Source organism: Scyliorhinus canicula, chromosome 6 (genome assembly GCF_902713615.1).
Source record: "Scyliorhinus canicula chromosome 6, sScyCan1.1, whole genome shotgun sequence".
In the NCBI taxonomy this organism is placed as follows: Eukaryota; Metazoa; Chordata; class Chondrichthyes; order Carcharhiniformes; family Scyliorhinidae; genus Scyliorhinus; species Scyliorhinus canicula.
The window spans coordinates 145,222,158-145,237,578 of NC_052151.1; positions in this window are offsets into that span (position 1 = coordinate 145,222,158).

A 15,421-nucleotide genomic window follows, 5' to 3' on the forward strand; every position below is an offset into this window, starting at 1 on the left:
GAGCTCAGGTGGTGGTCATCAAGACCGGGGAAAAATTCCGAATGGTAGTGGACTATAGTCAGACCATTAATCGGTTCACACTCCTCGATGCGTACCCCCTCCCCAGGATTGCAGACATGGTGAATCAGATCGCCCAGTATCGTATTTTCTCCACGGTGGATCTGAAAGTCTGCATACCACCAGCTCCCAATCCGCCCGGAGGACCGCCACTACACGGCGTTCGAGGCCGATGGCCGCCTCTTCCATTTCCTCCGGGTTCCCTTTGGCGTCACGAATGGGGTCTCGGTGTTCCAACGAGCAATGGACCGAATGGTGGACCAGTACGGGCTGCGGGCCATGTTTCTGTACTTGGATAACGTCACCATCTGCGGCTATGACCAGCAGGACCATGATGCTAACCTCCATCGATTTCTCCAGATGGCCCAGAAACTTAACCTCACTTACAACACGGAGAAATTCGTTTTCCGCAAGACCAGACTAGCCATTCTCGGCTATGTCGCGGAAAACGGAGTCCTGGGCCCCGACCCGGACCGTATGCGCCCCCTCTTAGAACTCCCTCTCCCTCATTGTCCCAGGGCCCTTAAAAGGTGCCTGGGATTCTTCTCGTATTATGCCCAGTGGGTCCCTCGATATGCGGACAAAGCCCGCCCACTCTTTAAGGCCACACTCTTCCCTCTATCGGATGAGGCTCGTCAGGCCTTCACTCGGATCAAGGAGGACATCGCCAAAGCGGCCATGCGGGCGGTGGATGAATCCGTCCCCTTCCAGGTAGAGAGCAATGCCTCAGCGGTCGCTCTCGCAGCCACATTGAATCAGGCAGGGAGACCAGTCGCCTTTTTCTCCCGAACCCTCTCCGCTTCGGAACTTCGACACTCCTCGGTCGAAAAGGAAGCACAAGCCATTGTGGAGGCTATACGACACTGGAGGCACTACCTCGCAGGTAGAAGGTTCACCCTTATCACCGACCAAGATCGATTGCCTTCATGTTTGACAACTCTCAAAGGGGCAAAATAAAAAATGATACAATCCTACAAATACGATATTATGTATCGACCGGGGAAGCTCAACGAGCCCCCAGATGCTCTGTCCTGCGGTATGTGCGCCAGCGCGCAAAAGGACCGCCTGAAAGCCATCACAATGACCTCTGCCTCCCGGGGGTCACCCGGCTCGCCCACTACGTCAAAGCCCGAAATCTGCCTTTCTCCACTGAGGACGTAAAAGCCATCACCAGGGATTGCCCAATCTGTGCGGAGTGCGAACCGCACTTCTATAGACCAGACAGGGCTCACCTGGTCAAGGCTTCTCGGCTCTTTGAACGCCTCGCTATCGATTTCAAAGGGCCATTCCCCTCGACTAATCGGAATGTGTACTTCCTGAATCTCTTTGACGAGTTCTCCCGCTTCCCCTTTGCTATCCCGTGCCCCAATATGACCTCCCACACAGTCATTAGGGCCCTGCATAGTGTCTTCACCCTGTTTGGTTTCCCCAGCTACGTACACAGCGACAGGAGTGCGTCCTTCATGAGCGACGAGCTGCGTCAGTACCTGCTCGACAAGGGCGTCGCCTCGAGCAGGACTACCAGCTATAACCCCAGGGGGAACGGACAGGTGGAGAGGGAGAATGCGACGGTCTGGAAGACCGTCCTACTGACCCTCTGGTCCAGGAAGCTCCCGACCTCCCATTGGCAGGAAGTCCTCCCTGACGTGCTCCATGCTATTAAGTCCCTCCTTTGCACGGCCACCAACCAGACCCCTCACGAGCGGCTCTTTGTTTTTTCCAGGGGCACTACCACGGGGGTTTCGCTCCCAGCATGGTTGAAGACACCGGGCCCAGTACTCCTCCGGAAGCACGTCCGGGCACACAAAACTGATCCACTCGTAGAAAGAGTGCTCCTACTCCACTCGAACCCCCAATATGCCTTCATAGAATACCCTGACTGCCGTCAGGACACTGTATCCCTCCGGGACCTAGAGCCTGCAGGATCTAATCCCACCACTTCCACCGCCGAGGTGCCCCTCACACTACACCCCACCCAATTCGCCGCAACCCACGCCCCCGCACCTACCGGTTCGCTACCCATGTTCCATGCACCCGCGCCCAGAAGCTTCCAGCGCCCCCCCCCCCAGTCACCAGTCGAACCAGGCGGGTATGAAGCTCGGTCAGAATCACCCCCGGAGTCTGCCATCGTACCCCAACCAACCGTAATCGTCCAGCCACCGGAAGAGGCTGCCACTCCGGTTCTCCGCTGATCACAAAGGACAACTCGGCCACCGGACAGACTCAATTTGTAGACCCATCACCCCTGCCGGACTTGATTTTTTTCACAGGGGGTGAATGTGGTGAATTATAAACCTCAGTAATTCACACTGCATTGTGCCACATGTATTGAGCCTGTACTCTGTACCGGATTGTGTGTAATCGCGCGGCCCTGCCCATAGGGGGAGATGAGGAGTTTGTACTGGGCTCCACCCTTGGCTCCGCCCATGGCTCCGCCCATGGCTCCTTCCCCAGCCGGAAGTATAAAGATCAGTGCTGTGAGCCTGCTGCCAATTCATCTCGAGTTCATCTGTCACAGGCAGGCTGTTGTAAGACGATTAAAACCACTGTTCACTTCTAACCACATGTCTCGTGAATCGATGGTCTCATCACAGTGGTTAGCACTTTTGCTTCACAGCTTTACGGTCCCAGGTTCGATTCCTGGCTTGCGTCACTGTCTGTGTGGAGTCTGCACATTCTCCCTGTGTCTCCGTGGGTTTCCTCCGGGTGCTCCAGTTTCTTCCTGCAAGTCCCGAAAGACGTGCTGTTTGGTGAATTGGACATTCTGAATTCTCCCTCTGTGTACCTGAACAGGCGCCGGAGTGTGACGACTAGGGGATTTTCACAGTAACTTCATTGCAGTGTTAATGTCAGCCAACTTGTGACAATCAAGATAATTTTTTAAAAATCAATGCGTTCCACTCCGCATGTGCAGTAAATGCCGTTGGCGTACCATTAGCTGGCCTGACCTGGTATTCTCCAAAGTCTCCACGATACTCCACCTCCAGCGGGGCCAATTCCAGGTGGCAAGGTTCACTTGTGCTTTTAAAAATTATGATACAGACTCCATGGCGGATGCGGAAGAGAGAGGAGATAGGAAATAGAAAGGCTCGACCGTGAGCTGCCGGTCCTGACACTGGCCGGGGTGCCTGGGGTAGGGGCGGGGGGGAGGGGGGGGGTGGTGGTGACTCTGAGACCAGGGTGACCCCCACAATGGCGGACCGCCATTGACGCAACCTGCAAGGCAGCCACCTTGTTGGGTCCCTCACTGACCAACCACATTGGCCCCTGGTTCCGCAGAGTGACACCGGCCCCCATCCCACCACCCCGCACCCCAGTCGCCACTCCCACACCCCACCCCCACACCCCATCCTCCACAAAACCACCCCCGACCCAACTGGCTGGTACACACCGGCAGGGCACCATGCAGTCAACTCAAGGGCAATGCCCACATTAGCCCCTTCAGGGGGAGTACCGAAAGGGGGTCAAGGAGTGTATCGCTGGCAAGGGCATTGCTAGCCAATGGCAGCAGGATGGGCGCCAGGGCCAGAGGCCCCCACGGTGCCGGGCGCTGATGGGGTCCGGGATCCGGAGAGGGTGGGGGGACGGGGATATGCGGAGGCAGGCACCGCTGTGCCAATTGGGGCCTCTGTGTAGCCCAGTGGACCTGGTTGGGTACAGGAGTATGCACCATGCTAGTATTTCAGCCTCTCACCCCCTGCAGACGTTGGATATTGGAATTCAACCTGCAATGTTGGCCTTCCTCGGAGTCGCCGCAGCCCTCGGGCATGCACCAAGGCTGTACGAGCTGGTGCTGTTTGAGGAGGAGGAAGCTGCAGCAGAGGAGCGTGCAGCAGTGATACGTGCCCCAGAATAACAGGAGCCAGCCACTGAGGATGGAGCGCTGGCTGCCCATCAGGCTGAGAAGGAGGTGCCAAGGAGGTGCCGCATAAGGCCGTGTGTGTACCGCGAGCGCCTGTAATTCGAGGACCTGCTGGACCGGGCATGTTGTCGAAGACTCCGGCTGAGCAGGGAGACAGTGCAACGTATCTCCCAGAGTATGGCACAAAACGGGGGAATGGGGGGGATGGGGGCGGGGGGGGGGGGGGGGGGGGACACACCTGCGTCAAGGTGGTCAAGGTGATGGTCACCCTGAACATCTATGCCACGGGGTCCTTCCCAGGCGCCGAGTGCACAGAGCTCGGTGCACAGGTGCATCCACGCTGTCACAGAGGCCCGATATGCCCAGTCAGCACAATACATTCATTTCAATATGGACCGAGCTCACCAGGATGCCCGGGCAGCAGGTTTCCCTGTGATCGCTGAGATGCCCCGGGTCTAGGGGGTGATTGACGGCATGAATGTCACCCTACGGGCATCAGAAGGAGGTCCACTCAATGAACGTGCAATGACTACCAGATGTGCACCATGAATATCTGCGATACCTGGGCCGTGTGCATGACGCAGTCATCCCGGCACACTCCACGATTCCCGGCCTCTTTGAGGCGTATGCTCAGCTGGGGTGTTGGCTCCTGTGCGACAAGGCTCATCTGTTGCTGTCATGGCTGATGATGACTATCCGGAGGCCACAGACAGAGGTGGAGATGACGCCTAAGGCCCGAACAGGGGAATGATCGAGCATTGCTTCGGCATTGCGAAGGTGCGGAGGTGCCTCAACTGCTCTGGAGGACCCCTCTGTATGATGCTGAGAGGGTCGCCCGCATTGTTGCGGCCTGCTGCCCTCGGAGGCCACCTGTGCGGTGTTGGATGGCACACATGGCCGTCACCACCTCTTCCTCCTGCATGCAGTTGGATTCCTCCAGGAGGTGCTGGATGCTCGCCAGCAACCCCTCATGTAGTCTCTGGCTCTGCGGCTACATCTCCACGGTCGATGGGACTGTCCATTTCAGAATCCCGAAATTCGTCTGGACGGCAGCTAGTTCTTGGGGTTGGCCTGCCCTCCGACCGCTCGCCCCTCGGGAGTTGCTACCTCCACCTGATGTACCAGATCATCTGTGTGGTGTGCACCAGAGAGTGTCCCAGAAGCCTCTTCATTAATGTGCACAACCAAGATACCAAGATGAGTGTCTCTGGGATGGTTGAGGGTGTGGAGACAGCTGTGACAGGAAGTCTGTCAACCTTGGACTCGAACCTCTGGGATTCCTGGGTCTCGGGTATGTGTCCGTGACCATAACATCGTCGCTGCTCGGCACCCGGGGCTCTGGCTGTGGCTGTGGCTAGGGGTGGGGAACTAGAAGGACTCACCACATCACCAGAAGGTGACAAGATGCAGGATTAGATTGCGGGCTGGGGGTGGTGATGGGGGTGTAGTGGGTGGTGTGGGTGCGTAGGAAGGGGGTGAGGGGGTGGCATGGGTGTGGGGATGGTGTGTAGGTGGTGTGAGGTGGTGCTCTCCTGACTGCCACCTTATTCACTGGGATGGTATGTGTGGGGAGTGCAGTGTGTATGTGTGGCTGCAGTTTGTCAGCCTCCTGAGTGTCAATCGCGAATCCTCCCCCATTTCTCATTGGAATTGATTGTGTTCCATGTAGTGCCGGTTGTAGTACCTCAACGGTCGCTGAATTGATCCAGGTGCGGCGGCAGTTTTACTGTTGTGGAACTCCACGAATCCTGCCCCGGTGATGCACGGTCAATTGCACAAAGACGAGAGTTGAATATAACTGAGGCTTTATTGCTCTCAGATGTGTGGCCTCCCACAGCAGCTGGTGAAATGGCTGCTGCATGGAGGACACACACATTTATACTCCGCCAACTGGGAGGAGCCAGCAGGCAGGGACACCGTCGTACCTGTAGTACAGATCCTACATTACATCACCTAATATAGGTGCAACAGTGGTTTGCCACATTCACCTCCTGTTAAAATTGACTCAGGCGGGGATGGTGGAGAAGTATATACAACAATTGAATTTTACACGTACAATTTTTGTCAGAAAAAAAAATGTCTTTTGAAGTCCAGTGGACCAGTTAGAGATTTAACCGGTTCGGGGCCTTGATGTGCCGCTGGGAGCGACGCAGTGGTAGCGGCGATGCTGATGCTGGTCTGGTTTTCAGTGACTCCGGGAGCATGCCGAAATCCTCTTCTTCCTCGGGCGTGGGCAGGGGGAGAACGGGTGGTCCTGGGGGGGTTTCTGCTGGGAGCGCCGAGGGAGGGAATGGTGGCGCATGGCCGGAGGGGTGTGTGTGTGTGGGGAACCTGCTGGTGCCAGGTCCCTGAGGGAGACAGTATCCTGCCCGCATCAGGGTATGCCACGTAAGCATACTGGGGGTTCGCATGGAGCAAATGCACCTTCTCCACCAACAGGTCCGCCTTGTGGAGTCGGATGTGCCTACGGAGGACGGGTACTGGAGCTGCGAGCCAAGTCGGGAGTGACACCCGGATGTGGACTTCCTGGGAAGGCAAAGAGACGTTCATGGGGTGTGTTGTTAGTGGCGGTGCACAGTAGTGACCGAATGGAGTGTAGTGCATCAGGCAGGACCTCCTGCCAGCGGGAGGCCGGGATGTTCCTGGACCGTAGGGCTAGTTGGATGGCCCTCCATACCGTCCTGTTCTCCCTCTCTACCTGCCCGTTTCCCTGGGGGTTGTAGCTGGTCGTCCTGCTGGAGGCAATACCCCTGCTGAGCAGGAACTGACGCAGCTCATCACTCATGAATGAGGATCCCCTGTCACTGTGGATGCAGGCAGGGAAAACCGAACAGAGCGAAGATTGTGTTGAGGGCTTTGATGTCGGTGGTAGACGTCATGTCGGGGCATGGGATGGCGAAGGGGAATCTGGATTACTCATCGACCACACTGAGAAAATACGTGTTACGGTCGGTGGAGGGGAGGGGCCCTTTGAAATACTGCTGAGGCGTTCAAAGGGGCGGGAGGCCTTCACCAGGCGTGCGTCGTCGGCTGGTAGAAGTGCGGCTTGCACTCCGCACAGACCTGGCAGTCCCTGGTGATTGTCCGTACTTCCTCGATGGAGTAGGGCAGATTGCGGGCCTTTATGAAATGGTACAACCGTGAGACTCCCGGGTGACAAAGGCTGTCGTGCAGGGCCCTTAGTCGGTCTACTTGTGCACTGGCACATGTACCTCAGGATGGGGCGTCTGGGGGCTCGTTGAGCTTGCCGGGGCGACACAAAATCTCGTAATTGTAGGTGGAGAGCTCGATCCTCCACCTCAAGATCTTATCATTCTTGATCTTGCCCCGCTGTGTGTTATTGAACATGAAGGCTACCGACCGTTGGTTAGCGAGGAGAGTGAATCTCCTGCCAGCCAGGTAATGCCTCCAATGCCGCACTGCTTCAACGATAGTTTGGGCCTCTTTTTTGACGGATGAGTGCCGAATTTCTGAGGCATGAAGGGTGCGGGAAAAGAATGCCATGGGCCTGCCTGCCTGATTGAGGGTGGCGGCTAGGGCGACGCCTGATGCATCGCATTCCACTTGAAAGGGCAGCATCTCGTCTACTGCGTGCATCCCGGCCTTGGCGATATCGGCTCTGATACGGGCGAAGGCCTGTTGAGCCTTGGCCGTCAGGGGAAATTGGGTAGACTGTATGAGTGGGCGGGCCTTGTCCGCATAGTTTGGGACCCACTGGGCGTTGTATGAAAAGAACCCCAGGCAGCGTTTGAGGGGCTTGGGGCAGTGGGGGAGGGGGGAGCTCCATGAGGGGGCGCATGCGGTAGGGATTGGGCCCCAGAACTCCGTTCTGGACCACACAGCCGAGGATGACTAAGCGGTTCATACTAAACATGCACTTCTCCTTGTTGTAGGTGAGGTTTAAGAGAGTGGCGGTGTGGAGAAATTTGGCAAGGTTGGCGTCGTGGTCCTGCTGATCATGGCCGCAGATGGTGACGTTGTCTAGGTATGGAAAGGTGGCTCGCAAACCGTACCGGTCGACCATTTGGTCCATCTCCCTTTGGAAGACCGAGACCCCGTTGGTGACGCCGAAGGAAACCCTGAGGAAATGATAGAGGCGACCTTCTGCCTCGAAAGCCGTGTATGGACGGTCCGATTTACGGATGGGGAGCTGGTGGTAGGCGGATATGAGGTCTACCGTTGAGAAGACCCGGTATCCTGCAATCTGATTGACCATATCAGATATGCGTGGGAGGAGGTACGCGTCGAGCTGCATGTACCGATTGATGGTCCATGACCATTCTGTGTTTCTCCCCAGTTTTAATTACTACCACTTGGGCTCTCTAGGGGCTGTCGCTGGCCTCGATGATGCCTTCCCGAAGCAGCCGTTGGACCTCGGACCTGATGAAGGTCCTGTCCTGGGTGCTGTATCGTCTACTCCTGGTGGTGACGGGTTTGCAATCCGGGGTTAGATTTGTGAAGAGTGAAGGTGGATCGACCTTTAGGGTCGCGAGGCCGCACACAGTAAGGGGTGGTAGCGGCCCGCAGAATTTCAGGGTTAGGCTCTGGAAGTTACACTGGAAGTCCTGGCCTAGTAGTAGGGCAGCGCAGAGATTAGGGAGGATGTAGAGGCGGAAGGCGCTGAATTCTACCCCCTGGACCTTGAGTGTGACCGTACGGTACCCCCGGATCGCCACGGAATGGAATCCGGAGGCCAGGGAGATTCTTTGATTTGGCGGGGTGTACCACGAGGCAGCAGCGCCTTACCGTATCCGGGTGGATGGAGCTTTCGGTGCTCCCGGAGTCCAGCAGGTAAGAGGTCACGTGTCCATCCTGGTGGCCAGGTTGTGCGGACGAGACTGGTCGATGGTCACTGAGGCGAGTTGTGGTTGGTTGTCGCTGGTGTCGGATGATGGGGTGACCGTGGGGCACGGGTCCTGAAACGCTGGCGGTGCCCATATGCCGTGGGCAAGACAAGATGGCGGCGCCTGAAGATCTTGGGAAGGACAAAATGGCGGCCCTCATGGGCCGCATGTGATGGGGGTTGAAATAGATGGCGGTGCCCATGGGCCACATGTGGTCTGGGGAGGTGAAGATAGTGGGGCCCATTGTTCATAAACGAGGGTGGTGGGGGTGATAGCGGTGACTGCGCGGGCCTGGCAGCATTGAAGTGCCCCTTCTTACCGCAAGCCTTACAAAGGGCTGCGTGGGCCGGGCAGCGTTGGCGGGGGTGTTTCTGCTGGCCACGAAAGTAACATCGGGGACCCCCGGGGTTTGCGGTGCTGGTGCGTGGCGCAGGTGTATTGGCTGGGTAAGGCCCTCGCTGGGGCGGCCGTTTGTGGGATCCACGTTGCGTAGGAGGGGTGTGCCGTGTGGCTGGGGATGTAGGCCTGAACATTGCGCGAGGCGACCGTCATAGAGAGCGCTAGCTTCTTTGTCTCTGCCAGATCGAGCGTGGCCCCTTGTAAAAGTCGCTGGCGTATGTGGTCCGACCCAATCCTCGTAACAAAAACGCCCTGCATAAGGAGGTTAGACTGTTCAGTTGCCGTGACGGCCTGTCAGTCACAGTCCCGGACGAGTGGGATTAGGGCCCGCCAGAAGTCTTCTATGGACTCAACAGGGAGTTGAGAGCGAGTGGCGAGTACGTGCCTAGCAAAGAGCGTGTTCGTCTTCTGGGCGTAATTTTCTTTAGGTTGTGCCATGACTTCGGCGTACTTTGGCGCGTCCTGGATCAGCGGAAAGACGTTGGAGCTCAACCTCGAGTACAGTATCTGTATTTTCTGAGCGTCCGGAAGAGGGCTTGGTGCCGAGTTGATGTCCGCCTCAAAACAAGCTAGCCAGTGCTGAAAGTCCTTTTTGGCTTCGCTTGATTGCGGATCCAGCTGCAGGCGATCCGGCTTGATACAAAGGTCCATCTTCTGAAAATCTTAGCAATAAATTGATGCACGATCAATTGCACAAAGCCGGAAGTTGAATACAACTGAGGCTTTATTGCTCTAAGATGTGTGGCCTCCCACAACAGCTGGCGAATTGGCTACTGCATGGAGGACACACATATTTATACTCTGCCTACTGGGCGGAACCAGCAGGCAGGGACTACCGTCATACGTGTAGTACAGGTCCTACCATACATCACCTAATATAGGTGCAACAGTGGTTTACCACACCCGGTGAATTCTGCCGCATGTCAACCTTTTCTCTGGAAGGCCTAAAGCCACATTGGCCAGGGTTTTATAGCCTCTCCTGCTGGAGTAAACGGCAATTGAAATAACCTACCGCATCCACCATGGGGAGATAGGTAGCGGCAGGGCCATAAACCCTGGCCACAGAGCCTCTGAGATAACTTCCTCAGCCACGGACGTTGGTAGTCCAAGAGAATGGTTGTTGGGGTTTTCCCTGATATGGTCAAGAGGGAAATACCTTGATAATTTCCACAACATAATTTATCGCCCTTCTTAAAAATAGTCACAATTGTCAGAATCCTGAAATCGTTGGAGAAGAAGTGGGTAGGACTTTATTTACTCACAAATCCAGAGGATGAGTGCATATGAGCATAATGTGAGCATTATCCCATTGGGCTGGATTCACCATCCCTGAGCCTGCACAGGAGTTCCATGACAGCAAAACTGGCGCTGCACCGATTCCTCGACTGTTAAGGGGCTAGCCCCGACGCCACGTGGAGCACAATCGATTCCCATGAGAAACGGTGCCGGATTCGCTGGTTCCGTGATTAACACTCAGGAGGCTGGCAAGCTGCAGCCGCACATACACACTTTACTCCGCACACACACCACCCCAGCCAACAGGATGGCAGCAAGGAGAGCGGCCCCAAGACGTGATGAAGGAGATGCGGTTGACCCTGTACCCTGACCCGGGAAGGAGGCTGCCAGCTGCCATTCGCCATGCCTGGGCGCAGGTGTCAACGGCGATCAGCGCCACCAGTAACAACGTTTGGCACTAACCTCATCTGACACATGGGAGGGCGGCAGAACACCCATCCTGCACCACATGTTGGAACCCATACCGGCCGCTTTGGCCAGGTACCCTGGCCAGTGAGGTCACCAGCTACCCACCCCCTGGGATTCATGCGTCAGACTGCCATTTTCTGTCCCCCCACAATACCTCCCCCACTCCACCCTCGTTCTCGCATTCAACACCACCCCCACCCCCACACCACTCACCCTCACCCCCACACCACCCTCACCCTAACCCACACACCATCCTCACCCCCACCCTCACCCCCACAACCCTCACAACCCCCACTCACAGCCCCGTCCGCGGTCTAATCATGCATCTTGTCTGGTGTCTTGCAAGGCCTGCTGGAGATGCGGTGTGTCCACTGACATTCCCCGCCCCGAACAGTGCCACAGCCGGTGCCCCATGTGCGTCAAGCACTGATGACGAGAGCAGCATAAACGGCAGCCCTTAGCCCGAGACGCAGGACACCCCGGAGTTCGAGTCTAAGGATGACAGGTCTCCCGTCACAGCTGTCTCTAACACCCTCCACCATCCCAGAGACCCTCACCTCGGTTGGGCAGTTTAGTGAAGAGGCTCCTGGGACACTATCTGGTGCGCACCACACAGCTGATCCAGTACACCAGGTGGAGTTAGGAACACTCGAGGGGGCGGACGGTTGGAGGGCAGGCTGACCTCAGAGACTAGCCAACATGGTTTCTGTAAAATAATGAGGAGCATAGATAAGGTAGAAACTCAACATCTTTTCCCAAAGGGAGAGGAGTCTAGAACTAGAGGGCATAGGTTTAAGGTGAGGTGGGCAAGATAAAAAAGAAACCATAGGGGAAATGTTTTCACACAGAGGGTTGTGAGCATCTGGAATGGGCTGCAAGAGGCAGTGGTAGAGGCAGGTACAATTTATCCTTTAAAAAATAGTCAGACAGTTACATGGACAGGGTGGGTATAGAGTGATATGGGCTAAATGCGGGCAAGTGGGACTAGCTTAGCGATAGAAATTGGGTGGCATGGACAAGCTGGGCCAAAGGGCCTGTTTCCATTCTGTAAACATCTATGACTCTATGGGCGGAATTCTCCGCTCCCGCGAAAAATCGGGAAGGCCGTCGTGAACTCGGCCGAGTTTCATGAAGGCCTCGGAGGCCGCTCCTCCCACCTTATTCACCCCCACCCGGGGGGCTAGGAGCGGCGCTCCGTAAATCTCGGCACGCCGAGAATGACGCGACGGCAGCGCCTAAGTGACGTCAGCCGCGCATGCGCAGGTTGGCCGGCTCCAACCCACTCATGCGCGGCTGACGTCACGACGGCTCAAACCCGCGCATGCGCGGTTGCCGTCTTCCCCTCCGCTGCCCTGCAAGTTGTGGCGGCTTGATCTTGCGGGGCGGCGGAGGGGAAAGAGTGCGTCACTTTGAGATGCCGGCCCGACGATCGGTGGGCACCGATCGCGGGCCAGTCCCCTCCCAAGCACGGCCGTGGTGCTCACTCCCCTCTCCGCGCCCCACAAGCTTCAAACGGCACTTTGGCGCCCATGTTCACGACAGCAGCGACCAGGTGTGGTTGCCGCCATCGTGAACCGGTCGGGAACGGCAGGTCGCTCGGCCCATCCGGGCCGGAGAATCGCCGGTCGCTGTGAAAAACGGCGAGCGGCGATTCTTCCGAGCGGGGGGGGTGGGAGAATCGCCGGGGGCGCCAGGGGGGCGTATCGTTAGTCGCCCAGCCCTCCTGCGATTCTCCCACCTGGCGTGGGGAGCGGAGAATCACGCCCTATGTCTCTATGATGCAGACGACCCCCCTCTCAGCATCATACTGGAAAGCCCCTCAAGAGAGGTCCAGGCACCTGAACCACGTCTTCAGGAGGTTGAAGCACTGCTTGATCACACTCCTGGTTGCTTCATTGGCGTCGGTGTAGCGGGTCTCTGTGTCAATCTGTGGCCTCTGGATAGGCATCATCAGCCTCGACTACAGTGGATAACATCTGTCACCCAGGAGCCAACCCCCAAGTTGAGCTGGGCATCTCGAACATGTCAGGAATCATTGAGTGTGCCAGGGTCAATCACCTCCTGGACGCGGGAAACCCTAGCGATGGCAGCGAACCCCGTTGTCCGGGTATCCTGGTGGGCTCAGTCCACATTGAAGTGGATGTGTTGAGTCACCTGGAAATATAGGGCCTCCGTTTTGGCACGGATGCATGTATGCACCAAGCTCTCTGAGATCCCGGGCAGGTCCACACTCGGCGCCTGGAAGGACCCTGTGGCGCGGAAGTGCAGGGCAACTGTCACCTTGAGAGCCACTGGGAGTAGGTGTCCTCCTCCATACCCCCGCAGTACCAGGTGCGCCATGATCTGGCAGAGAGGTCGCACTGGCTCCCTGCTCAGCCACAGCCTTCAAAGGCATGCCCGGAGCGGCAGGTCCTCGAATGCCGGTGCACAATGGCCTCATGCGGCACGTCCTTGGCACCACCTTGTCCTTGGTCTGTTGGATGGCTGACTCTTCAATCTGGGCATTTGCCTCCGATCCCTCTGTGGCATGCTCTGCTGCTGCACATTCCACTGCTGCAGCTTCCTCCTCCTCATCGATCAGCTCCAGCTCGTACAACCATCCCCAGAGCTGCGCTGACGAGCAGGAAGGCCACCATTGCTGGTTGAATTCCAATATCAATTGTCTGCAGCGAATAAATGGCCAACATGTTAGCATGGCGTGTATCCCTGTGCCTGACCAGTATGCTTCACAAGCCCCGCCTGGTGCTCCTGTAGGGTCTACAGAGTGCATTGCCCTAGGTGGACTGCCTGATGCCCCGCCGGTGTGCTGTGGTCAGGTGGGGGGGGGGGGGGGGGGGGGGGGGGTATGGCGGTGGGTTGGTTGCGGGGTTGGAGGGGTGAAGGGGCACCGATATGCCCGGTGACACTCTGCATAACCAGGGGTCAAGATGGGTGGTCAGTGGGGTGCACAGCAAAATGGCTGCCTTGCAGGCCATGGCAATGGCGGTATATGCCTGGACATCGCACCAATCCCTTGGGGGTTCTTCCCGGCTCCTCGCCCCATTCCTCCCCCCGGCACTGGAAGCACCGCCAGCCTCCCCCCCCCGCCCCCCCGCTCCAGTCAGACTGGCCAGTGTCTGGCACCGCAGCCCATGGACGCGTCTCCCCGTGTCCTACCTCCTCCCTCTCCCTCATCAGACAAGACACTGGTTTCACCATTTTTAAAAGCACAAGTGAACCGTGCCATCGGGAACTCGGCCCATCGGAGAATCAGCAAAGGCCCCGGAGAATACTGGGTCAGGCCTGCTAACGATATGTAAATGGTGTTTACTGTACATGCGTTGCTGACCGCATTGATGTCGCTGTTGACAAAGCTAACTCCACGGACACAAGTGTTTGTGTCAGCTTCTCCTTTCCGCTGGAAAATTTATCCTGCACTTGTCCTTTCAGCTGCCCCTCCCCAGGAAGAGGGGTCTCCTTGAGGGCGGCGATGTCAATTTGCAATCTTGATTGCTCATGTGCTGTTCTTTCTGGACAGTCATTCTTGAGATTATCTATAAGTGCCTCGCGGTAGCATGGTGGTTAGCATCAATGCTTCACAGCTCCAGGGTCCCAGGTTCGATTCCCGGCTGGGTCACTGTCTGTGTGGAGTCTGCACGTCCTCCCCGTGTGTGCATGGGTTTCCTCCGGGTGCTCCGGTTTCCTCCCACAGTCCAAAGATGTGCGGGTTAGGTGGATTGGCCATGCTAAATTGCCCGTAGTGTAAGGTTAATGGGGGGGGTTGTTGGGTTACGGGTATACGGGTTTAAGTAGGGTGATCATTGCTCGGCACAACATCGAGGGCCGAAGGGCCTGTTCTGTACTGTTCTATGTTCTATGTTCTAACATTCAGATTTAGGTGACAAGTCAGCTGCTACAGCCTCCTTTCTCCTTTGCAGCCGGTGAGATAGCCAGTCTTTCTTCACCGTTGAGGACCGTTTGGATTGCAATTTGTCTGACACTTCCCACATCCCCCACCCCCACCCCCGATCCCCCAACCCCATTGAGTTAAGCACAACTCAAGTTATTAAACTGTCACTACGTCTGAACATGTGCTACAAGAGTAGGTGAACTCATTGATTTAACCTATTTGTCCTGTGATATCTATGATATTTTTAGCAATCTATTAAGTGCTGCAACAGTGTCAGTGATGGGAAAATCACGGACATAACTCAATGCGATAGTAAAGGGAACATACTGTGGGCGCTGTAAATCTGATATAAAAAACAGAGAAAAAACAGAGAAACCCAGCATCTCTGGCAGCAGCTGTACAGAGAGAAACAATGGGCATGATTGTCAGGAAAAGGGCTTCCACCCCAGTATCTCGATTCAGCAATTGAGCTCTCGCTCAAGCATAACGAGGCCGGTGAATAGCGGGAAAGGCCAAAAACGAGATCTGCACAGGGCGCCAAACATTTTGCGATGCTCCGGCCCGCTCCCATTGACAAAATCGGGATTGTAGCGTAGCGAGACACCAATTGTCACTACTTAAGCCTGATTGCCATACAATTAACGAGAGTGATCCCATATCCAACAG